This window comes from Hypanus sabinus, chromosome 5, assembly GCF_030144855.1.
Source record: "Hypanus sabinus isolate sHypSab1 chromosome 5, sHypSab1.hap1, whole genome shotgun sequence".
NCBI lineage: Eukaryota > Metazoa > Chordata > Chondrichthyes > Myliobatiformes > Dasyatidae > Hypanus > Hypanus sabinus.
The window spans coordinates 53,831,257-53,858,995 of NC_082710.1; positions in this window are offsets into that span (position 1 = coordinate 53,831,257).

Below are 27,739 nucleotides of genomic sequence, written 5' to 3' on the forward strand. Positions count from 1 at the left end.
TAAGTTTTGCTTCAGTTGTAGAAGTTAAATTTCTAAGTAAACTGTATGCCTTTAAATCCAATGCACTCGGTATAATGGGCTCTCACTTCTTTTCAGCTATTTCATTTATTTTAGAATACTGTTCAATTTGCTCAGCATACAATATTTAGTCATCTGTTGTGTAAGCAAGCACACTGATATTTCCAATGTAATCAATCATTTCTGCTCTTTTTTAATGGTTATTTTCACCTAGTTCTCACTGTGTATGAACCCATGAATTGTTCAGTTTCTGCCTTTTTTTTTTACTAGATCATCTTTCCTTTCCTTTTGCAAAAAAATTGTGTTGCTCCTAAAAAAAATGTGTTCATTGTTTTTTGCTGAGCTTTCTTAAAACGTAAATGTTTCACTGTGCTTCAACAAGTAAGTTGTTTCAGGTTCATTTTTAAAAATATCTCAATGCCACTGTTATGTTTTGTAAAACATTAAACTAATTGAAACCAAAAATATGGTAGCCCACGGAAACTAGTGTGCTTTGTTTTTTTATTTTAAGCAAAGTGCGCATGTACCACATGGTGGTGTGATGAAATATGCTATTTATGTACTGTTCCAGATAACCCACAATGTATTATGTAAACTACAAAGAATACTTAATCAAATAATATATTTGCAATATTAATCAAACATTACTGAAATATTAACTTTCAATTAACTCTTGAGCTCTGCATGAAATAAGTTTCTAAACAACTCCAGGAAAGTTTTCCAAAACGTGCTGCAGTTCTTTTTCTAATAGAGCAGTTAGATGAGACTCTTCATTTCAAGTTCTGAATATTTATTGCTTATTAATTAATTACTATTATTTATTTATTTTTGTAATTTCACAGCTTATGTCTTTTTCACACTGCTTGAATGCTCAGGTTCTTTATCATTGATTCTATTATGTTTATTGTTCTATTATGGATTTATTAAGTTTCTCTTTAGGAATATTGGTTAGCTCCTTTCCAGGAGGGGGTGGCATATATGTACTTTGGTAATAAATTTACTTTGAATTCTAACTTTGAACTTTACTTTCTTGCTTCTTATCATCTCTCCATTCCTCTCTCCCATTAAATCATCACATAGTGCCTGTGAAGTGGAACATTCTGTATAACCACTAGAACATGTACATGAGCAAACCAGAATATCTTTAGTGCAGATGTCACCCCTTCCCTGTGAGGAAATGCCTGACTGCCACTGATCTTTGTACAACAACATACAATAGGTTGTAATTCCGCTACCTGTGGACTTCCATCTGATTTGCAGCTGACTACTTTGTGGATCTCCAAGATGCTTCATTGCCTTGCCTTTCCTGGCCGAGATTTATTTGTGAAATGTGAAAGGTACTTTTGTGAAATTTGAGGAACAATTTCCTTACAGTTAAAACTGTTTCCTCATCAATAAAACTGATCCACCATATGTTGTCCATAATAAAAAGCACATGGCAGCTTTAGACAAAGACTGGATTTATTTTACAAGTGCCACTTCTATGATCCGTCTCATTTTCACACATGTATCCAGCATTACTAATTAGCTTTAATTCCTCCTGCCTGCATTTCCAACACCTCTACATGGATGAAATTTAAAAGACTGCAGATATTGGAAATCCGAAATAAAAGAGATAATGTTGGTGTTCTTAGCAGGTCAGGCAGTATCTGTGGAAAGAGATACAAGATCAATGCTCCAAGTCCAAGACCCTTAGTCAGAACTGAGAAACGGAGAAAAGAAATTAGTGTTAAGTTGTAGAGAAGGTAGAAGATTGTGTGTAAATAAGATAAAACAATATCTCTGGTAGAGACATTGGGGGGAGGCCATAGCTGTTACGAGGATAAATTGTTGTTGTTGATCTTCTTCAAAAGTTTAATGGCGTTGGCAGATGCATTACTGCAACCTACTGAGTTGGAGTGTGGAGCAAAGGGACAGGAAGTATTCCCACTAAATTCCACCACCCCCGGAAAAAAAAAGCTCAAATAATATCAAAAAGTCTATCGCTTTTCAGAAAGTCAAGTATGCACTTGTATACATAATGGTGGCAATTTATCCTAACAAACTTTCCATGTTAAACTGTCTCTGTCCCAAAAGTCTCAATTGAGCAATTAAATGTTTCATTTGTACCTCATAGGAACTGCATTCAAACAAGATTTCATGACAATTGCACTCCCTACAGATGCCTGTATCTTGCATGTTAATTTTGAACAAAGAGTTATTCAACCTAGTATGTCCAATACTCAGACATGTACGTGTAACTTCTTCACTCTTTTTGTACCCATCTCCCAGCTGAGTTCCCACCATCCTCCGAATTTTATTTAAATGCCATCCTTTCTTTTCCTTATCCCAACTTTGCTGTCACAGTGATTGAATAGATTTTTTAATTATGGCTTTCATCTCCCTTTTATGCAATGAAGGACATTTTTGTGCTTAACTTTAAGTGATTGCTTGGCAAGCAAGTCTGCCACCTCATCTCCTTCAACCCAACGTGGGCAGGAGCCCATATGAAATGCATACACAGGCCTAGACCCTGTAGCCTCAACAGATGTTGTCCAATCTCAAGAACATCTGGCCTAGAATTTGAAATACCTGTTTTAATGGATGTCAAGACTGAGAACAAATCAGAGCACAGAAGTATATAATCAGGGCATACTTCTTCATCCGTTCCAAGGCTAAAATGATAGCAACCAATCTAAGACATGAATGCTGATACCTTGATAAACTTTTCTTAGTAGTTACCTGAAACTTTGGAACATAAACAGAAACTGAATGACCTGTCACTGGATCTTTTGAACTACCTGTGTAGATATGTAAGAATTCATAATATCTGTCTTGCATGTAAAATAAGATAAAGCTTTATCCTGAAGGAAATTATTGTTTCAAGGTTGCTCTGTCAGAAATACATACTTTAGCATACAAAATGTAAACATTGAAGTACAAAAAAGATAAGAAAATGTGTATTAAAAAGTGCATTTAATGTGCATTAAATATCGCTGAACTTCCAGTACCTCTGATAAACAATCACTCCAGGGATAAATTGTGATCACCTGGTTGATAGGTTAATAACAGTGATTATGGAGTGTGAATAAAAGGCACATAAAGTTGTGAGAGGCAGGACTACAGTACATTCCCAAAAGAGGAGAGAAGAGCTAAGATAAACCAAGATTACAGACGGACAGTTTACACAGAAATAGCCAGTTATGAAACAGACAGAGATAGTGAGCTACATGAAGTTGTATAATTCATTATTGATTCCAGAAGGTTGTACCACACCTTGAAGGATGATGAGGTGATATTCCTCATGCTTACATTGATCTTCACTATAACAGCACAGGAGGCCACAGACCAATAGATCAGAACGCAAGTGGGATGCAAGTGGGATGGAGAATTAAAATGTCAAAAACCTCAGGATCACTCCTGCAGAATGAATGCAAGCACTCTACAAAATGAACACCAAGTGTGCTTTTTGTTTCTGCAGTAGAGAGATCATCTTGTCAGCAGTACATTGAATTCGAAAAAGCGCAAGTGCATTGCTGCTTCGCCTGTTTGGGTCCCCAGCTGGTGTGAAGGGAACAATGGAAGTTATCAACGTACTGGAAAAAGACTTAGAGGAAGGGGCTCAATTTGGACTGAAGCAAAGATTATTCCATGAATTCTATGAAAATGCAGGAACAACTTGGGCTTGTATGAGTTCCCATAGCTGCACCTTTGATATAGAAAAAGTGAGTGGAGTCAAAGGAGAAATCATTTTATGTAAAAATGAGTTCAGTCAGATGAATATGTCACAATCATGGATTCAGCAGCGCAGCAGATACCGTAATTATGCTTGTGAATATGCACGTGTCAGCTAATTATCATTTCATTATGATGGTATTTAATTCCATTCTTTTTGTCGTAATGTGTGTTGAGACTTAAGCAAAGCACAGTAATGTTTCACTGCCTGCTTGCATTCAGCCTTGCCTGAGAAATTGGACTGTCGAGTCAACTGATCTGAAGACTCACGGTATTCATTTTACACCTATTTCTTTCAGCCACAGTGTTGGCTTCGTTCTCCATTTGAGAGTTTTAGTTAACAGCCCTGTCTGGCCTAGTGTTTATTGTTTTCTTTTCCCTCTAACTCTATTCATATTAAAGTCTGTGAACTATCGACCCACTTCTTGGTCTTGCTTGCACTTGGACCATATCCAAATGTAGTGACAGCAAGTCCCGGCAACACAAAGACTAGAATTAAATACTGTCACAATGAAACAATAATTAGCTGACACATGCATATTCATGAGCGCAATTGCCGTATCTGCTGTGCTGCTGAATCTGTGGTTGCTCCAGAATAAGTGTTTTGGTAAAGGGAAACTGGACTTCCGTTCAAGAAATAAACATATAGGTAAACATGCAATGCAACAGTAATGATATCAAATGCTGGTTCTAATCATTGGCCATATTGATGATGCAATGACAGTCCAGTTTTGTGCTGTTAAAAATATCTTACTTAATATTAACAGTAAAAAATGAGTACAAAGTAGGGTATAACCATTTCCAAGATGCAGTTTTCCTTCGTTAATTGACATCTTACTTCTGTTATATAATTTCTTCTCAGTATCCTCTTGAGATTGAAGATGACTTGCTTCTACTCCTGCTCTTTGAGTTTTGAAGTGATGAGACCTCTGTGTTATGGTCCGGCCTGGAGCCACATTCTGGGTCTTGATCTGGTCTGCAGACTCCGGACTCCGGGTCTTGTAGCTGTCCCTCCTTTCACCCTTGAGCCCAATTAGTCACACCTGTGGATCATCGTGGCTTGTTGGGGCTCAAGGAGGCGCACCTGATGCCCATCGGCCGGCGGTGTATATAGGGGGCTCTGGGACTGAGTGGAGTTGGGGGGTTGTCCCTGTCCCATCCTCATCCTGGTTTGGAGTTCCCCTTATTAAAGATGAGTTCTTTGAGTAAGTCTGGCAGTCACTCTGGACCTAGTTCCCTTCCTATCCCTTGCCTCTGTTGGGCAAGCCTCGCTGGACTGCCATTGCCTGGCAGGGGACTCTGCTCCTTTCTATCCCCTGCTGCTGATGGGTTGTGCCCTGCAACCTACCCAGGTGCCCTGTGACCTGCTCAGGCCCCCGTGTTCCTGCCTGGGAGGTCTGGGCCTTGCCTAGGAGATATGTGGCCTGCCCAGAGGTCTCTGCCCTTACCTATCCCTTGCTGCCAATGGCTTGTGCCCTGCAACCTACCCAGGTGCCCCTTGACCTGCTCAGGCCCCCATGTTCCTGCCTGGGAAGTCTGGGCCCTGCCTAGGAGTTATGCGGCCTGCCCAGAGGTCTCCTAGACCCTGCTTGAACTCTGGGATCCTGCCTTGCCTGAACTCTAGACTCTCCCGGAACCCCAGAATCACCTTGAATGTCACATCCCTCACGCACGCCACAGTCACCACACCTTGTATATCATTTATCCTGTTCTGCCCCTAGTATTTCAGTGCCTGCATCCTGCACTTGGGTCCAGCCTCCTGTCCCCTTATGACACTATGTGGAAATGGCAGACCCTTCCATAGGTGGAGTAAAAGGTTCGCAATGGGTCTGGAACTGGGTAGACTGTGAGGTAGTTCAGTTCCTTGGCCAGTTACGTTAGGCTTCTGCATGCACCTGACACAGACTTGAGGTTCTTTGTGCCAATCAGACTCCTCTACCTCCACTCTATGTGGTCACAAGTCAGATGTTTATAGGAGATGATCTTGCCTATTTTTGTGGGTGCTTTAAGGCTTTGAAGCTTTTTTCCTCTTTCTGTCTGGTAATCTCTTGATGTGCCAGAAGTCAATAATAGAGGATTTGCTATGTGAATCTGGTACCAGGCACATAAACAGGCACATATGTTGCGTATCAACAACATATCGTCAGTGTCCTGATACTGGGAATGTTATCCTGGGAGAGGACACTGATGTGAATCTTTGAGTGGACATGAAGAATTTGTGGAGACAGCATGTGATATCTTTCTAGGGCCCTGAGGTGTTTGTGAAATGTAGTCCAGGTCTCACAAGCATATCAAAGGTAGGAATCGCTGCTGACCAGCAGACAGTAATATTGTGAGCTTTGGGTTGGGTTAGGGATCTTGACCCACAAACACCTTTCTCTCACACCGACAAATGATATGCAGAAGGGGGTGTTGAATTTCATCAGCTTTGTCTGCCTTTGTTGAGAGGTGGCTCTCAGGATATGGGAAATAGTTGACATTTTCTGGGGAGTTGTTGCAAGTCAATATTGTCAGAGGGCAGGCAGGACAGGTTGGGAGAAATTCTTGTTTTACGGATATTCATTGTAAGATTTATTCTATTGCATGCTGCAGTGAACGGCCAATGATGACTTGGAGCATAGCGTCCAAATGTGTCCAGATACAAGCACCATCTGTGCACTGTACCTCAACTACTGAGGCTGTGGTGACCTTGATACTGACATGTAAACATTGTAGATTGAAAGGTTTCCCTTTAGGAATATTGGTGATGAGGTGCAGCATTGCAGCAAGAAAGATTGATAAGTATTGGCGTAATAAGACAGCCTTACTTTATGTAGGTCTTCACTGAGGTTGACTGTTGTGCGCTTGTTTGTTTAGATCATGTCTTATCTTCTATCAAGAAGCAGATATAAGACTTTCTAATTCTATTGTATTGTTGATATTTGGAGTAATAGCTTGCATCATACATTGGAGTGCCCTCTTCAGTTACGTGATGAGGTAACTGTAGCCTTTGGTCAGGAGCAGATGTTGTCAGGTGGTGCTCAACATTCATAGAGTGTTTCATCCTTTCACCACTACACTCTCCAGTTGGCGGGTCAGCAGCAGTGGCCAAGTCACTGGCTTCCTCCTCCTGACTTACATCTCAACTCCTCTCACCTGCTCCTTATCCAACAAGAGGCTCTTTATGCTTGCTCCCCCATCCTGTGAGCTCCTTGCTCTTTTCATCAAGGCCCAGTGCAGACAGCAACCTCTATGCTGTCCTTGCCAGGAACCCTCCATAGCTGATCTCCACGGGGAACAGCCAGGTCTGCCTACCTTTGTCCCTGCACTCCTGGACTAAGGACTGGTACTTCAGGGATTTCCTCTCGTGAGCCTCCTCACATCCTTCCTCCAAGGTACTGTGAGCTCCACCAGGATGACTTTCTTGCCTTCGGTGGACCACAGTTCAACATCTGGTCGAAGTGTGGTTTGCACCTCCAGGAACTGCAGCTTCCTCCCCACATCGACCCTCGTCTCCCGTGATTTGGCAGTTTGCAGCAGCTTGGATTTAGGCTTCTTTGCTATAACTTGTGTGGCCCTCTCCTTGATGAAAATGACTGCCCTGTTTGCCTCTCTGCCAATTGGTCTCTTTTTACACCTGTTTTCTCAGATAACAAGAAAAAGGATAAAACTATAGTTTGAACAACGTCAAAGTTGAGTTTATTGTATTAAGCGTAAATACACGTATGCACAGGTGCAATGAAATAAATTACTTGCTGCAGCATCACTGGCATGATATTATCATATAATCAGTACTCACAAGAAAAACATAAATTGAACATAAAATGTGAATGTTTTACAAAAAATAATACAATTAAAACTGAAAAGTATGTGCTGTTTTTATGTTAGTACATTATTCGTGTGGAGAGTGCAGATACATCTCTACCAAAGGAGGTGTAAGGTGCTCCTTCCCTCCACTATCCTGCAGGTCACCCTTGGGCAAAGTGTAGCACCTGCTTAGCCCCCCAATGAAGCCATGGGAGCAGGTGATGGATGGTCGTATGAGCAACTGGTGCATATCAGATTTCTTGGTTACGCAACCACTGATGCAAGGCAATCTCTGAAGAGTATTGATAATGGCTGGGTCACCTCTCTAGTAAAGATACTTCGCAGAAAAAGGCAACAGCAAGCTACTTCTATGGAAAAAATTGCCAGTAACAGGTATGGTTTTGGAAAGACCATGGTCCTACTTCCTATGACCCAGCACATAACGAATAAACGAACGAACAAATATATTTCTACGAATCTGAAAACACCTTGGGAAATGCTGAACTCAACGACTTCATCCATTTTGCCTCCAGCTCCCACCCTGCCCTCAAAACTACCTGGTCAATTTCTGACACTTCCCTTCCTATTCTTGATCTCACAGTCTCTATCTCTGGAGATGGCTTATCCACCGATGTCTATTACAAACCCACGGAGTCTCACAGCTACCTAGACTACACCTTGTCCCACCCTACTACTTGTAAAAGCACCATCCCTTTTCCCAATTCCTTTGTCTCTGCCACATCTGCTGTCAGGATGAGCTTTTTCATTCTAGAATGGAGGAGACGTCCTCCTTTTTCAAAAAAGTGGTTTCTTCCACCTTCAACGCTGCCCTCAACCGCATCTTTTCCATTTTTCACACACATCTGCTCTTATCCCATCCTCCCACCACCCTACCAGGGATAGGGTTCTTCTTCTCCTTACCTACCACCCCACCAGCTTCCGTGTCCAGCACATAATTCTCTGAAACTTCCGCCATCTCCAATGGGATCCCACCACCAAGCACATCTTTCCCTCCCCCCCCCCCACTTTCTGCTTTCTGCAGGGATCGTTCCCTTTGTGACTCCCTTGTCTATTTGTCCCTCTCCACTGATCACCCTCCTGGCACTTATCCTTGCAAGCAGAACAAGTGCTACACCTGTCTCTACATCTCTTCCCTCACCTCCATCCAGGGCCCTAAACAGTCCTTTTAGGTGATGCAACATTTCACCTGTGAGTCTGTTAGGGTCATTTACTGTGTTCGGTGCTTCTAGTGTGGCCTCCTGTACATTGGCAGGACCCAACGTAGATTGAGAGACCACTTTGCCGAGCACCTACGCTCCGTCTGCCAGAAAAAGCAGGATCTCCCAGTGGCCATCCATTTTAATCCCACTTCCCATTTCCATTTCGTTATGTCTACCTATAGCTTCCTTCACTGTCATGATGAGGCCACACTTAGGCTGGACGAACAACATCTTATATTTCGTGTGGTAGCCTCCAACCTGATGGCATGAACATCATTTTCTCAAACTTCTGGTAATGGCTTTCTGTCTGTTTCACCAATCTAAGTCCAAGTTGAAGTTCGTTGGTTAGATGGAGGAGAAGTTAAAATCAGTGGAGGCTGGGTTGGTAGTAAATAACTTTCAGTGGCATTTTCTCGTCATCCTTTCTTCAGCCATGGGTATCATTGGCAAGTCCAGTAATTCATTAATAGCCCCCTAATTATCTCTAAAACGTTGGCTTGCAGAAGACAGCTAAAAGTCAACCATCTTGTGGTCACATATAAGTTAGACTGTGTAAGGATGGCCAATTTCCTACCTCAAAAGAGATCAGTGAGGCACATTGCTTTTTATCCTTAGCAATTATCCAATAGTTTATGGCTAACATTAACTACACCAGCTGTTTAATTTAAACCACCATGGTAGGATTCGAACATCATTCCAGATCAATAATCTTCTTATTAGATTAGGAACCACTATGGTACTGCACTTCTCCAGCTGCCAAGTCCAGGAATTGTGACCTCATATGATTTGCATCTGAATGGCATGCCTCTCAATCAGTAATAAGTAGCATGTATGTGTAACGCTTATGCGACAGGCTAGTATATGTCTAGGGGGAATAGTTCAGCCTCCTGCCAAACCCCTCCTCCCGTATACGTGGATGTTGTGGAATACACACTAATGCAATGTCACACACACAATATTGAGATCACACCAGGTATGGTTACAGAATACACTTTATAAATCTTAATAGAACTAAGTGATTAATAAAGATACAGTACATATGAAAGAAAATAAAATAAAGAAAAGGCGCTAAAACTTATCAGAGTCTGAACTGATCAATTAGTGCACATTGTTGGAGCTCAACCATAGAATTGTCTGACCCCTTGTCGCTCTCCTCCGACCTCCACGATCCCACACCTGGGACCACCCCAAGTGATCAACCGAGCAGTGTGGCACGCGTCCACCTTCTTCAGCGTCTTCTCCCCGACTCCTGAAAAGACCGCAAAAATCCCAGCCCCCAGACCCACAAGAGAAAACACCATCCAACCTAATTGGTTAACAAATGAATACAATCCCTGTTATCAGCAATTTTAACCTAAACAAGCTGCGAGAAGCTTCGAGAATGCTCTGCAAGAAAACATTCTCTCCTCAGTTAGCATAACAAAGAAGCAGTTTTACTTTTAACAAACAAAGAAGTCATTTTGATTAACATACACAGTACATATGACATGTGATAAAAACCCGATGTCTGTCTGATTATGAAGAAGCAAACCATCCTTACTTGTGGAGTCTTCCATGTCTGTAATGATTATGTAGTAGTTTGCTGGTCTTTAAGTCAGAAGGTTGTGGGTTCAACCCTCATTCCAGAGACATGACAGACTCTTAAATGAGAACCGTGGTGAGGGAATGCCCTACTTGCTCACTGAAGTGGGTGTAAAACATCCCATCGCGCTTAAAGAAAAGAAAGGGAGTTAATTCTGGTATTCTGACCTCAGTTAACATTATCATTCTTTGTTTGAAATTTTACAAATGCAAGGGCTTAGAAATATCTATTCTACCACATAGCATGTTTTTGATTAGGCTTGGAATTGTAATGAAAACGTAATTGTATTTATTTATTTATTTAGAACTTCAGCATGAAACAGATCCTTCTAGCCCAACGAGTCTCTCTGCCTAGCAGCCCATCTTTTTTTAACCCTAGCCCAATCATTGGACAACTTACAATGACCAATTAACCTATTGAGTGGCACATTTTTGGACTGTGGGAGGAAACTGGAGCGTCTGGAGGAAACCCATGGACTCACGTGACAGATGTACAAACTTCTCAGAGAGGATGGCAGTTTTGAACTCTGAACTCCCACGTCCTGAGCTGCAATCGCATTGCACCGACTGTGGTGCTAAATGAGGAAACCACTGTTTTGAGGTCCCTTGTGCATAATTGTTCTGTACAAGTGAAGCCTACAAATTGCACGGAATGGCATATTAAAGCATGGTAAATTGGGGGGTTGAGTCCTGCCTTACTGGATGGTAAAGAGACCAGATCTTCACTGGCCCACAACTGGACAGTCATTTAGGTAGATTCTTCTTTAAACGTTTTTGGAATGGAATTAGTTTATTATTGTCACATGTACTGAGGTACAGTGAAAAGCTTGTCTTGCATCTGGTTCACACAGATCAAATCATTACACAGTGCATTGAGGTAGAACAATAACAGATGGCAGCATTGAGTGTACCAGCTCCAGAGAAGTTGTACTGCAAGTAAACAATAAGGTGCAAGATGAAGGGGTGATGAAGCTGGTTTTGGGATTGTTGTACAAAGCATCAAGAACACCCTTTCATAGAACACTCTTAACAATGTGAAATACTCCAAGGTGTTCTTTGGAGTGTAACTGTAAGATTTTTTTTGCCTTGTTTAAACATGAGAATTTCAAAGATACTGATCCAATCAAGCAGTGAAAACATTAAATCCAACACTTCAAACTGCTTAAGGCAAACAAATCAGCATAACTATATGATAACAGTAAATAACAATGATAATACACACTATTTTTTTACAAAGATAGCAATAAATGCCCAATAAATATGCCCAAAAATCACAGCCTTCTTCTTACTTTTCTTTGTTGTCATCTTCATGTTCTACTACTACTAGTTTGTCCATTTACGTAGCTCCTTGCAATTGAGGATGATTTTGCTACTAAGGACATTGAGGTGTAGAATTATCTTTCTTGTAGTTTAACTTCCCTACTCTTGCTTGTATTTTATATAGTCACTTATTTTTCAGTGAATTTTCCAGCAATTATGGTGCAGTTGCTTCTGTATTTTCCTAGAAGCTTTATTTTTCTGCAGCAGGGGTCATGCAGCTTGAAGCTGTCTATCTAATAAATTAATTGTTATTACGGAAATTCTGTTCATCTCCAGTCTGAATATGAGAACCTTTGATCTCTCGGCTCCTCTTTCTTGATCATTTATGGCTCTCAAGATGGCACCAGTGAACAATGGCACCATTCTGCGGGCTACATAAATTACTTCTAAATATGACTCTTTTGAATTACTCTCTCTGCAACTTGCAGCTGTACAGTAATTTCCCATTTGCTAGAGTATTTGGCAGACTCCTCAACATTCTAATTAAGTATAGCTGCTAACATGCCTTCCTAGAGATTCCATCAATATATTGGGCTCAGATAGGTCCTCTGAGATATTGATGCCCAGGAACTTGATGCTGACTACATTTTCTGCTGATGATCCCTCAGTGAGGATTGGTGGTGTGCTCTCCTGACTTCCCCTCCCTGAAGTTCACTGTTCAACCACTCCACAGCCAGCTGATCTATCCCACACCTCTTCATGTTGCGACAACGGACCCCGTTGCGGAGTCCGGGCGCCTGTGCAGGCAGGTATCTGAAAGGGATCAGCAATCATACTCAAGAGAATGCACAGCCCAGCCAATTAGCATTTCATTATCGTGGTATTTAATTCCCCTCCTTTCATTTCAGTCTTGTCGAGTCTTGACCTAAGCACAGTGAAGACAATGCTCCCTTCTTCCCTTAGTCCATGTCCCAGGAAAGAAGGTTACAACTTAGATTGATGCTGTAAATTTAGTATAAAGTTACTGCTCCTGAACTGCATTAGATTTTAGTTTGACCTAAACTGTTGGCCTAGCGTTTATTATTTTCCTTTTATTCTGTACAGTTCTTATTACAACTCAATGAACAGTTCATTCTGTTTTCATACCTCTTCCTCTGCACTTGAGCATCACTGAACATTGTGTCAGCAAGACTGTACCAGCAAAATGGGCACAGCGGAGGGAGAACAGCAGACCTTGGCCCTGAATTTTGTTGGTTAGGTAGGAGAGCAGTTAAAGTCAGTGGAGGCTGGGAAGACAGAAGTGGCTCACACAGTGTGACAGCTTCTTCTAGAGTGGCAAAGCTGGAGTTGGTTGGTCAGGTGGAGGAGAAATTACTATTGGTGGAGGGTGGGTTGGCAGTGGGACCACCACTTGCAGAGTGGCAAGCCCAGTCCAAGCAGGAAAAACAGGTGCCAGCATTTACAGCAGCAGTTCAGCAGCTCACAACAGACAGCCAGAATCAGGTGGCAACAAGTACTGCTCTCATTGCCACTATTCAGCAGCATTCTTCCAGAACAGTCCTACCTCCCACGCCCTCCTCTGTAGCAGTCTCATCAGCATCAGCCACTAATGATCCGATTCCTTTGGCAGCTTTCCGACCTGAACCGAACATTTATCCACCAAGCAAATACTCCAGTGAGCCTGACGGCTGCAGAAAACTTTATTACCCAGTGTGAGTTGACTTTCCAGCCAAATTGGTTCGGCGATGATGCACTTAAACAGGTTTACCCGGTGAACCTATGAGACGGACCCTCTCTCAGCCTGTTCAACTCTCTTTGAGAACAAGGTTCCCCTGCAGACTAGTGTTTCCAGCAATTTGTAGTTGAGTTCAGGAGGGTGTTTGATCTTCCATTACTGGATCAAGCTGCTTGCAGGGAGAACTGACCCATCAGAATTGCACTTCTTGCTGATGGGGCTCCGCTTTTGCTGGGTAATAGACAATAGACAATAGGTGCAGAAGTAGACCATTCGGCCCCTCGAGTCTGCACCGCCATTCTGAGATCATGGCTGATCATTCACTATCAATACCCAGTCCCTGCCTTGTCCCCATATCCCTTGATTCCCCTATCCATCAGATATCTATCTAGCTCCTTCTTGAAAGCATCCAGAGAATTGGCCTCCACCGTCTTCCGAGGTAGTGCATTCCACACCTGCACAACTCTCTGGGAGAAGAAGCTCTTCCTCAACTCTGTTTTAAATAACTGACCTCTTATTCTCAATCCATGCCCTCTGGTACTGGACTCTCCCAACATCTGGAACATATTTCCTGCCTCAATCCTATCAAATCCTTTAATTATCTTAAACGTTTCAATCAGATCCCCTCTCAATCTCCTCAATTCCAGCATGTACAAGCCCAATCTCTCCAATCTCTCTGCGTAAGACAGCCCTGCCATCCCAGGAATCAACCTAGTGAATCTACGCTGCACTTCCTCAACTGCCAGAATGTCCTTCCTTAAATCTGGAGACCAAAACTGTACACAATATTCCAGGTGTGGTCTCACCAGGGCCCTGTACAAATGCAAAAGGACATCCTTGCTCTTGTATTCAATTCCCCTTGTAACAAAGGCCAACATTCCATTTGCCCTCTTCACTGCCTGTTGCACTTGCTCATTCACCTTCATTGACTGGTGAACTAGGACTCCTAGGTCTCTTTGCATTTCTCCCTTACCTAACTCTACTCCGTTCTGCCCTCTTGTTCCTGCTTCCAAAGTGGATAACTTCACATTTAATCACATTGAATGACATCTGCCAATTATCTGCCCACTCACCCAGCCTATCCAAGTCTCCCTGTATTCTCCTAACGTCCTCTTCGCATGTCACACTGCCACCCAGTTTAGTATCATCAGCAAACATGACGACATGATGCATGGAAGTGTCCTGGTGAACCACAGCGGAGGCAGTAACCGGTTCTCCAGCACTGATCTCATTCCTCCTGAGATCGAGATAGTTGCAGGCCACCTACCTTCATGAGCTCCTCCATGGACTGTGTACTGGGTGATGAGGATGAAGACGGTGATCTAAAGAGTAGGAAGCTCAGAGCATTGTCTCTCTGCACCACTCAGTTGCCTGGTTGTTCGTTCGAATGGCCAGATCTGTCAGGTCACCCAGACTGTCCTGTTCATCGCACACTGAGATCCCATGCCGGACCCCTGCGCAGTGGAAAGCTGCTGGAATGAGAGGGATAAGGGACCTCTCATTCCACCCTGTCTCAAACGCAAGAGTGCCCAACTTTACTGCGTAGTCCTTCACTATCCTTTCCCTTGGCACAGGTCCAGGAGTCAGTGACCACAGTTCACGTCCCATTTTTGGAAGGTTTTTGGCCAGTGGATCAGGAGCTGAAGACAACCCTGCGCTGCCTCGTGTCTTCCAACCCCACGACCTGGAGCTCCCAACCGGTTTGGGCAGAGATTGCCCATAATAACCTTCAATCATCCTCCATTGGCAAGTCTCCTTTTGAATGCCAGAAGAGACTCTAGCCACTGCCCTTCCCTGAACAAGAGACTGATGTGGAAATTCCTGCTGCTGAACAGCACGGTTAGTTGGCCCTGTGCTATGTGGGACCACTTGTAGCCTCCTATAGACTACACTTACCATCATCTATGATGCTTCACCCAGTATTCCACGTTTCTCAGCTCTAGCCAGTGACTCATCCACTTGCTCCAGTCACGACCCCTACACCCTCGCTTGGTGGATGGGTTGCTGGTCTATTCTATGCAGTGCTTCCTGGCATCTCACCAGTTGCAGGGTAAAGTCCAGTACCTTATGGATTGGGAGGGGTTTGATAGATTTAATAGGTACATTTAATGTCAGAGAAATGTATATAATACACATCCTGAAGTGATGGTGTGTGGCCAAGTGGTTAAGGCATTGGTCTAGTGATCTGAAGGTTGCTAGTTCAAGCCGCAGCTAAGGCAGTGTGTTGTGTCCTTGAGCAAGGCACTTAACCACACAGTGCTCTGCGACAACACCGGTGCCAAGCTGTAAGGGTCCTTGCCCTTCCCTTGGACAAAATGAGTGGTGTGGAGAGGGGAGACTTGCTGCATGGGCAACTTGGATCCCTGCCCAGACCTGCGCCCTGGAAACTTTCCAAGGTGCAAATCCATGGTCTCTCGAGACTAACGGATGCCTATTATACATCCTGAAATTCTTTTTCTTCTCAAGCATCTGTGAAAACAGAGGAGTGTCCCAAAGAATGAATGACAGTTAAATGTTGGAACCCCAAAGCCCCCTCCCATGCACAAGCAGCAGAAAAGCAACAATCCCCCCCCTCCACCCCCCACCAGCAGAAAAAAGCATTAGTGCCCTCCACTGAACACTCAAGTGTGCCCCAAGCATCAATAAAGACATAGACTTGCAGTACCCCAAAGACTACTCATTCACCCGATAATTCGACATACCACAGGCTCTCTCTCTCTCTCCCTAATAAGGGAAAAAGGGGTGTCTCCATTTCACAGCGAGAGGGGAGCTATAACAAACAACTCGCTGATTTACTATGTTAAAAGTCTGTTGCATTGCTTCTTCTGAGCCCTGCACCCAGAGAATCAGTCCTGGAAAGGCTCAGGTCTCTGGACACACAGCTCCAAAAGTTCTGTGTTCTCCTGCGATGCCTCGGTCAGGAGCACTGGCCTTGAATTAACCCCTCTCCAGAGCCACGAAAATCTGGCACCCTGAAGGCACGCCAGTCTTCCAGGCAGCGCCCTTGACATATCAGAAAACAGCCGGTTGTGAGGCCCTGAGAGCGGGTCCCATTCCCACAAAGAACCGATGTATGACCCAGGGAATGTTCCTGGGTTTTTGCATGTGACGTCCTGGGCAAGTGTCTCATCTGGGACTTACAGTTGCCACAGGACTTTGGCACCTCAGGAGATGTGCCTAGAGAGAGGAGCCCTGTCACAACCATGGACTCTGCCATGGAGTCTTTGCGCCCTTGCGGGCCAAAGGGATCAGCAATCATACTTGTGAGAGTGCACATTCCAGCCAATTTGGGTTTCTTTGTGGTTGTATTTAACTTCCTTCCTTTTGTTTCAGTCTTGTCAAGTATTGACTGACAGCAATGCTCCATGCTTACCTTTGTCCAATTTCCAGGAAAGATTATAATTTCAATTGATGCTGTAAAGAAACAGTATTAATTTACTATAAAGTTACGGCTTCTAGTATTGGTTTTTAGCTTGAGAGTTTTAGTTACAAGCTCTGTTGGCTTAGTGTTTATTATTTTCATTTCATTCTGTGCAGTTCTTGCTAAAACTCAGTGAACTGTTCATCCTGTTTCTGTGCCTCCCCCTCTGTGCTTGTGCCATCACCAAACCCCGTGTCACATCTCCTTTATAATCCTCAAGGGAGTCACTTGATTCCAGTGGCTGATGACTGATCTACGAAGGGTGATTGAAAAGTTCGTGGCCTAAGGTAAAAGGAATCAATTTTAGAAAAACTAGCACAGTTATTTTTTCAATATAGTCCCCTCCTACATTTACATACTTAGTCCAGCAGTCGTGGAGCATATGGATCATGAACCTCCAGAAAATTTCCACAGCAGGGGTGATTGATAAGTTTGTGGCCTAAGGCAGAAGAAGATGAGTTATACAGCTCTCGTTACATGCACATACAGTTCAGCTCTTTGAGAGATTATGCAGAAAATTTGAAGTTAACAACTCATCTCCTACCTTAGGCCACAAATTTTTCAATCACCCTGATGAGTTATTAACTGATGAGTTATTAACTTCAAATCTTCTGCATAATCACTCAGAGTTGAGCTGCATGTGCGTGTAATGAGAGCTGTATAACTCATCTCCTTCTACCTTAGGCCACGAACTTATCAATCACCCATCTGTGGACACTTTCTGGAGGTCCAAGATCCGTATGCTCCACAACCGCTGGACTAAGTGTGTAAATGTAGGAGAGGACTATGTTGAAAAATAAACGTTCTAGGTTTTCTAAAATTGACTCCTTCTACCTTAGGCCATGAACTTATCAATCACCTCTCTGTGTCTCCTTTTTCCTGATCAGAGTTGTGTCGTCCCTCATGGAGCAGAGATCCCTAACCTTGCCACCCTTGCTCTTCACTCTAACAGAGGTTTGTTTTGGGCTGCCATGCTGCAAAGATAATCTTCACTGTGCCTATGGACAGGAGGAATCCTGGTTATGATTTGGGGAGCAACTCATCAGCCACTGAAAAAGGTGAAATCGACCTTGGTGATGACTTTTTACAGTGGTAGAGAGCAGAGACTTACCACCAGGCGCTGTTAATATGAAATAAAAACAGAAAATGCTGGAAACATTCAGCAAGTCAGACAACATCTGTGGAAAGAGAAAGATGTTAATGTTTGGGCCAGAGACCTTTTGTCTAAGCTGGCAACAGACTGACACAAAGACTTCAGCTTCCCTTTCCACATTTGCTCGCTTAGCTGCTGAGTATGCAGTGGGAGTAGTGTCTTGAACAGGATGGTAAAGAGAACAAATTTGAGGTAATGCCAATGTTTGAGGCGTGGATTGTCTATGCGCATTGATTCTAATGCTGGGGGATATGAAGTGGAGAAAAAGGTAAAAAAAAAATTTCAATAAAATACACATACTACACTGAAGATCCACCAACTAAGCTCAATAGAAAGCTTCAAATGAAACTTCTAATGATTTTATGGTAATAGTGCTCTTATATAACCATATAACCATATAACCGGTAGTAGTTGACATCATTGCTGATATGTTTGTGAATTATGTAAATTTAATTTTATTGCGCAAATAGAGGAAGTGTTCTTTCATGGTTCACATGATAGACTGACATGACACTGAATAATTTTTATCTGCACTTTGCAAGTAAGGAGCAATGAAATACTGGCTGAATTCCACGTATTACAATAATTATTAGGAGAGTGTTATCAAGGGAAGTGTCTGAAAATATAAGAGTCTCAAATGAGAGGAGAACAGCATTATAGTAACTTATAAATAGAACTGAAGAAATCCGACTAATTCTACAAACAAGTTGATTATATAATTTTTAACAGTATTTAGGACTATGGTGTAACCAGATGCACAATGCTCGTGTGGTGTAATGACAGCGCTATTAGAGCCACTGTCTTGCAGTGGCAAATACCTGCTTTTAATCTTGACCTTGAGAACTGTCTGTATGGAGTTTGTATGCTTGCTCTATGACTAACTGAATTTTCTCCTGGTGCTCAGGTTTCCCCAACATCCCAATGACACACAGGTTGGTGGATTAATTGCTGCTGCAAATTGCCCCTAATGTGGAGGTGATTGGTAGTATCTTTGTGTTCATGCAATGGGAAGATAATGGGATTACTGTAAATAAGCAGCTGATGGCTAGCGCATAATCAGTGGGTCAACGAACCTGTTTCAATAGGTTTCAATAGGTTTATTTAATGTCAGAGAAATGTATACAATATACATCCTGAAATTCTTTTTCTTCTCAAACATCCACCAAAACAGAGTGCCCCAAAGAATGAATGACAGTTAAATGTTAGAACCCCAAACCCCACCCAGCTCCCCCTCCCACGCACGAGCAGCAGCAAAGCAATGACCCCCCCCACCAGCAAAAAAGCATTGGCGCCCCCTACCGAGCACTGAAGCATGCAGCAAAGCATCAGTAAAGACACAGACTTGCAGTACCCCACAGACTACTTGTTCACCAGGTAATTCAACATACCATAGGCTCTCTCTCTCCCTAATAAGGGAAAAAGGGGTGTCCCCATTTCACAATGAGAGGGGAGACATAACAAACAACTTGCCGATATATGATGTTAGAAGTCTGTTGCGTCACTTCTTCCGAGCTCTTTGCCCAAAGAACGTGGGTCTCCAAAAAACCAGCACCCTGAAGGTGTGCTAGTCTTCTAGGCCACGTCCTTAGCATATCAACTAGCAGCCAGTCGTGAGACCCTGAGGATAGGTCCTATTCCTGCAAAGAACTGAAGTCAGCGTGTAACTGCAGGTCAGGGTCTTCAAAAGGACCCTGAAAAGGAAAGAAAGAGATATTAAAGATAGAAATAGAGATAGAAATTTTTATTGTCATTTTGGCCAGAACTGCTGGTACAGTGCATAGTAAAAATGAGACAACGTTTTTCAGGACCATGGTTTACATGACACAGTACAAAAAACTAGATTGAACTATGCAATTAAAAAAAACACAGAGAAAGCTACACTAGACTACAGACCTACACTGGACTGCATAAAGTGCACAAAAACAGTGCAGGCATTACAATAAATAATAAACAGGACAGTAGGGCAAGGTGTCAGTCCAGGCTTCGGGTATTGAGGAGTCTGATAGCTTGGGGGAAGAAACTGTTATATACTCTTATCATGAGAGCGCGAATACTTCGGAGCCTTTTCCCAGATGGCAGGAGGGAGAAGAGATTATATGAGGGGTGCATGGGTTCCTTCATAATGCTGTTTCCTTTGCGGATGCCGCATGTAGTGTAAATGTCCGTGATGGTGGGAAGAGAGACCCTGATGATCTTCTCAGCTGACCTCACTATCCGCTGCACGTTCTTGCAATCCGAGGTGGTGCAATTTCTGAACCAGGCATTGATGCAGCTGCTCAGGAAGCTTTCAATACAACTACTGTAGAATGTGATGGGGATGGGGGGTGGGGGATGGACTTTCCTCAGCCTTCGCAAAAAGTAGAGACGCTGCTGGATTTTCTTTGCTTTGGAGCTGGTGTTGAGGGACCAGGTGAGATTCTTCACCAGGTGAACACCAAGAAATTTGGTGCTCTTTACAATCTCTACCAACGAGCCGTTGATGTTCAGCGGGGAGTGGTCACTCCGTGCCCTCCTGAAGTCAACAACCATCTCTTTTGTTCACATTAAGAGACAGGTTATTGGCTCTGCACCGGTCCGTTAGCCGCTGCACCTCCACTCTGTATGCTGACTTGTTGTTCTTGCTGCTGAGACCCACCACAGTCGTGTCATTGGTGAACTTGATGATATGGTTCGAGCTGTGTGTTGCAGCACAGTCGTGGGTCAGCAGAGTGAACAGCAGTGGACTGAGCACGCAACCCTGGGGAGCCCCCGTGCTCAGTGTGATGGTGTTGGAGATGCTGCTCCCGATCCGGACTGACTGAGGTCTCCCAGTCAGGAAGTCTAGGATCCAGTTGCAGAGGGAGGTGTTCAGGCCCAGTAAGCTCAGCTTTCCAATCAGTTTCTGAGTGATGATTGTGTTGAATGCTGAACTAAAGTCTATGAACAGCATCCAAACGTATGTGTCTTTTTTGTCCAGGTGGGTTAGGGCCAGGTGGAGGGTGATGGCAATGGTGTCATCTGTTGAGCGGTTGGGACGGTATGCAAACTGCAGGGTGTCCAGTGAGGGGGGTAGCAGGATCTTGATATGCCTCATGACGAGCCTCTCGAAACACTTCATGAAACATCTTCTTGAAACGTTTATGGGACGCTATAAGAATAACTTCATAGTTCACTGAATATTAAAAACAGAATTAATGTTCTCAATAGATTAATATACCATCTCTTATAAAAGGCTATTTTACTCAATAACTAGTATCTGTGTATTACTCAGTACTCTGCTTAACCTGTAGTCTAATGTGATCTTTACAGTTGTCTACAGGTCTCCATTCACAAGTAAAGGGCTGAGGAAATGTTTTATCTGGTATTGTCCTGAAGGAATAACTGAGTTAAAAGCTGTGGATTACAAGACAAGGAAGGATTTATGGATATTGACCAACATGTGGCTAAAACTGTCCCTTTTCCATTCAGCATCAACAAAGAGACAGGTGGTGCTGACGCCAGTGCTATCAAACATCGGACTTATTAATAACCTCAACTTGTCTTCTGCAGGACCACTTGGCTTTAGATTTCAGGACAGACTCAGTTCCAGATGCAGACAAAAATGTTGAATTCCAGGACTGAGGTGATGGTGAATGCACTAATAACAAAGCGGAACTTAACTGAGTGTCAGTTCAATTTTTAGAAATAATGGTCAATAAGAGTCAAGGGGAAGATATACTACTCGTTGCAGTCATATTTCACACAAAAATTATTTAGCCCCACGTCCATCTGGCTGCTTAGGGTTTCAATTAGTCATCTGCTGTTGTCTACACAACAAAAAATGCTGCACTTCAAAAGAAATTAACTGTGTGAAATATTTTGGACATTGTAATGAGACACAACATGTGGAATAACTTGAAAATCCTGTGCTGCCACATTTTACTGTACACGGCCAAATCTGATCCTACAGTCTCACTCACTTTGTCAGCAACCTTTTCGATTGTCTGCTCTTAAACTAAATGATGATGAATCAGATTTTCAGACCTTCAGAATCCCAGAATTTTCGCACATCATGCAAAAGTTTGGTGCCTGCAGCCCTTGATTTATCACCTGGATGATACACAGGACAAATATGGAAGGGAAGCTGGTCAATGCTGCTTGTAGAGTTAGGCTGATTGAATTGGCAGCTCCATATACACCCAGTGGTCTCTTCATTAGGCACACCTGCTCATTAATGCAAATATCTAATAAGCCAATCACGTGGCAGCAATTCAGTGTATAAAAGCATGCAGAGATGGTCAGGAGGTTCAGCTGCTCAGACCAAACATGAGAATGGAGAAGAAATATGATTGAAGTGACTTTGACTGTGGACTGATTGTAGGTGCCAGATGAGGTGATTTTCTCTTTCACACACACACACACACACACACACACACACACACACACACACACACACACACACACACACACACACAGTCTTTAGAGTTTACAGAGAATGTTGTGAAAATTTTTTTTAAAATCCAGTGCTCAGCAGCTCTGTGGGCAAATACGCCTTCTTAATGAGAGAGGCCAGAGGAGAGAGGGGAGCTTTGTTCAAGCTGGCAGAAGGGTGACGGTAGCTCAAATGATCACGCATTACAACAGTGCTGTGTAGCAGAGCATCTCTTAATGCACAACATGTTAAGTATTGAAGTGAATGGGTTACAATAGCAGAAGACTACGGACATACAGAAAAAAAAACACTTAGTAGCCATTTTATTACATACAGGAGGTACCTAATAAAGTGGCCACTGAGTGTACATTGCTCTTCTTTTTCTCTATTCTATTAATTCTGTAAGTATTCCAAAAAGTTATCAAGGACAATAAAGTATTTCTACTGATTTCAACCCACTGTCTTGAATACCACAGGTTCCAATCAGGAGAAATTCAAGGCAGATTAGTTTCTGGCAAAGATCACGGGTGGGAATTTTCATTGTTTCCACATGGGCAGTGAGCTGGCAGGAGGGTCTCACAGCTGTTACAAAACCACAAAGTTTTCATCATACTGAACCAATGAAAAAATAAATAAGGCAATCATCAGTGTCAGATCATGAGGGTGAAATTTATACCCAATGAAAAATGATTAGAGTTGCACATTGAGTTGATTTTCCCCTTCATTAGATTGAATGTACTCAGTGATTATATCAGTACCATCCCCTAGCTCAGCAGACATATTGCATATCAGTTTTATACCAAGTTGATCTGAACCGTAAGGCCCAGTCAGTGCTTAACCTTGTTCTCATCAGCAAACTGGCAATTCCTGGGGTCGTCTCAAAAATCAGACCCATAATCAGGGGTCTCAGTCCTGGGGTTGAGGCCCGAAAATAAATCCAGTGATAAGAGAGCCCTGGCACCGATACACAGAGGGCAAAGCTGAAGATAGAAATCCAGAGCTCAATGAGTCTGGAGGTGGAGGCCTGAAGGTTGAATACTAAAGTTGATGAGAAAGAGGTAGAGGCCTGAAGGTCAAAGCTCCTTGCTCAGCTTGTCCAGAGGTCAAAGGCCCAATATCAGTGATGCACTCGGTGCACAGGCAGGAATGTGGGAAAGCAGGTTGTTTTGCTGTTGTCAACTCACTTCGTTTTCTTCTTGTTGTTGCTGTTTGTGTTGTTCTTCTGAACATTATGGACATGTTATGTTGGCACTGAAATGTATGGCATCACTTGCAGACTACCCCCAGTACTTCCTGGGATGCGTTAATTGTTAAGGCAAATAGTACATTTCAATATAAGTCTAATAAATACATCTTAATCTGTATCTGAATCTCTATCAGAAGAACAAATTATAATGCTTGTAATAGTTCTTGGTTGTGCATGAGACAGACTGAGGCCATAGCAATAAAGTATTCAAAATAAAAAAAGACTTCCAGTGATAGATCACCTTTCATTCCAAACACCAAATAATATTTTTTGAAGAGCAGTCACTTGTAATGTAAAAAATGTGCAGCCTATTGGAATACCACAAGATCACTCACAAGGCAATTCGATAACAAGCAGATAATCTGTATTATGAAGTGAGAGATAAATATTGCTGGGACCTCAAAATGAAACCTTCTCACCCTTCTTTATAATAGTGGAATGGGAGTCACCTGGGAGAATCAAACAGATCTCAGTTTAATCCCTCATCCAAAAGGTGGAAAAACTGTCAAATGCTGTGAAATCTCCTAGGTATAGCCATGCTTTGACTTGGCCTAACTGGATGAACAACAATTTAACTGCCCGCATTTTAGGGTTTAAACTTGTAGTGATTACAAAATGAGCTTCAATATGATGTGTGTTTCTTTATCACTTTACTAAACAGTCTACAGTCAACACTACAAGAACTTAACATGAGCAAGTATGAGGCATATTACTTTCATTAAAAATACTTAATTGATTATTCTTCAATTTGAAATGATTGATTCTCAATGCTTATGCCAAAGGATCAGTCAGACTTGGACCTTTTTTCATCTAAAGGTCTTTTCTTATTAAAATGTGGCACATTTAAGTAACTATCAGAGCCATCAAAGACCAGCTGAATCATGTTGTGGTGAATTGGCAGAAGTAACATTCCATTCTAGCGATCCATCAATCATCTCCACTTAACTCGAACTGAAGAGTGTTTACACCTTTAGACTATTGGTGTATCTTTAATATTCCTGGAATTTAAACAAAATATTTTCAGTAAGATCACTAGATTCAGAAAAGGAAAAGTTATATTTAACCATAATGCAAATTTTTCTTTAACTTCCTCAATAGTCCCATCAGAGACAATTGCAAATGGCCAGCATGATTCTGCCAAACGGAGTATTGAGCATGAAACTACTTCAAGCAATGGAGAGTAATCTTTAAATGATTATCAGCTGCTAGGCACAGCAGTCAGAATGCAGTGTATGAAGTATGTTTTGCTTCCTTGATGTACTTGTGACAATGAGCCAGATGGGAAAAATTATTCCTGCTGGCTGTTTAAGACAGAGCTCTTGTAATCTTGTTCTTAATGTGATCACCAGGCTTCCAATTTGACATTTGGTCTTCACTTGACGTTTAAATGTGAAGCCTTATAAAATGTGTATATAAATTACCAATATGACTCAATAAATTAATGACATTTCTTGTCAGAGGGTCATGCATAACTTTGATTTTGATAATAATCTTCTTAAAATATTAGTTAAATTATCATTCAATAACATATATTTTTGCTCAATATGTTGTGGGAGTAGCCTTTGGAAAACCCTAAACCCTATCAATCTTCTAGAGGGAAATAATAGTGCCTGGAGGCCTGTGCTAGGGTTGGAAGACTGTCTGAGTATGCATGGGTGTGAGGGAGGAAAGGGTCTTGATTTGCTGTTGTTGCTTTGTTGCTTGTTGTTTCTGTCTTCTGTGCTGTTCTGCCGAGCATTATGGACATGCTACATTGGTGTTGGAATGTGTGGCCCCAGCGCATCCTTAGATTGTGTTGGTTGTTAACGCAAGCACATATTTCACTATATGTTTCAATGTGCATGTGATAAATAAATGAATCTGATTATTTCATAGTTTTATTGCTTTTAATCTAATATTTGAGCTTTAAAGTTGTTATTTCAGTCAGGAGATAGGCAGTTGGTGTAAAGTCACATTAGCAACGTAACTGGGAACTGATTTCCAAGATTGTCTTGTGCTTAAGAAAATAAGTTTGAGGAGGATTGATGAGAAACTATCAATAAAAAAGAATCTTTTATAATCAATGTGATAAATGTTTATTTGGAAATTTAGACATCTCTTTTCTTCTAATATTACTTGATAGATACAAAGCTGCTTAAGATTACAACCATCACGTTAATTGTTGATTAGGCATCATATTGAATTTCACTTCTGCTGACTCAAGTAGCAATTTACGATTAGAAGTGTGTGAATATATGTATCAAAGGCGTCATCTTTTTCACTTCCTTGTGGGTCTAGATTGCCCTTGAGGGCTGTGCTTTCTTCTCGTCTGGTCAGTGTGGTTCTCAACTGCATTGGCTTTTCTGATGGTTTCTTACAGGTCCAATTAAAATGATGCCACTGCTGGAGTGTTCCTCACAAGAGTGTTCTAGACCTAACCACCTTCAGACCTTCCCTTCATCTTAAGTTCAGGAACAGGGATATTCACTGCTGACTGTGAAGTGTACAATTCCATTCAGGCAATGAAGTTGTCCCGGGTTGCAAGACTATGACAACGTTCAATCTTTGCTTGATGAAATGCAAATACCAGGCAATGGGCATCTCCATCAAGTCACAGAATCATGCAGCATAGAAACAGGCCATTTGGCTTAACATTCATACTGAACAATGGATAATTTTCTGTATGAATCCCATCATCCAGTATTCGATCTTCAGCACTTGGTGCTCAGGGGCTTTACGTACTCATTTGAACATCTTGTAAGTGACCTGTCTTCAGCCATGCTCTGAGACAGTGTTTCCCAGATAGTTCCAACCCTCTGAGTAAAGAAAGCTCCCTTCCCATTACCCCTCTAAGTTTCTTTCCCATTGCCCTAAACCTACCTTTTCAAGTTTTATTTGCCTCTAATATGGGGAGGTGAAAATCTGACTAACTCTTCTTGAAATTGAACAGCATTTCCATTGCTGAAGTCATGACATTAATATCCAGACTCACCATTAATTGGAAACTTAACTGGATTGGTTGTCTATATGTAATGATTACAGGAAGAGATGAGGGACTGGATATTCTTGACACCTAAATCTTTCCAGCCACCTACATGAAAAAGGTCATGAAAGTGGTGGTCTTTTCTTTGCTTTCAGGATTCGTACAGCCCTAACAACATCCAGGAAACTCAAAACCATCCAGGAAAGAGCACCTTCTTCCACTAGCACACACTTCCCCATCCAAAATAGTCTCCATCACCAGTGCAGTGAGGTCACTTCTACTTCAGCAACTCACTAGGACTTGTTTGACCTCAGAAAGCCATGACTTCTGTAATTCTGAAGAACAGCAGCAGAATGTGTATGAGAACACCACTACCTCTAATCTATAATCCCAGTCACAAATAATCCTGATGTGGATGTATTTCTCAGGGCTTTAACAATAATGCCCACATTACAAAGAAATAAGTTGCTGTTCCTTCATTGCCATTCAGTCAAAGTTATCCAACACAAATTTACCTCACAAAAGCTCTAAAAAGTGGATGACCTGATTCCTCGCTAATGTCAACAACTGAAGCGTCGCAGGAGATCAAAACATTGAGACAGCAGGCACAGCTGTCAGAGGCCTCTGCACTTGAGCAAACTCTCTCTTTTGATGGTAGGAGAGAGTCAGCTGGCTCCAAGTCGGAGGAACTCGAATCAGCGACACTGCAGATTGTAACATCGAAACAGCGAGCTATAGGCCTCCCTTCTCGGTGCGGCAGGAGTGATATCTCTCTCTGTCATTAGTGACAGAGAGAGCCTGACTGAGATGTTGAAGGGTTGGGAGGGACAATCGTTCTTGATGTACTCTAGATCATGGTCTCTGGGGGCTTGCTATTGCTTGCATGGGGGGGGGCGATTGGGGGAGTTGTTGCTTGCTGGAGTAAGAGTAGGGAGGGGGAGGGGAGGATGCTTTTGCTGCTGCTTGTGCATGGTGGGGGGCTTTGGGGTTCTAAAGTTTTCCTATCATCCTTTCTTTGTGTTTTATTCTCTCTGTTTCATAGATGTCTGTGAAGAATAAGAAATTCAGGTTGTATATTGTATACATTCTCTAATATGAAATTGAACTATTGAACAATTAAAGTGGTTACTGACATATTCTTGAAAATAAAAAACAATGAGTAACGATGCTTGTCATTCACTTATTTTTGATCTAGCTAACACTTGAGCACCTCTTCTCTCAAGTTCTCATGAAAAGAAAAACAGTATCATGAT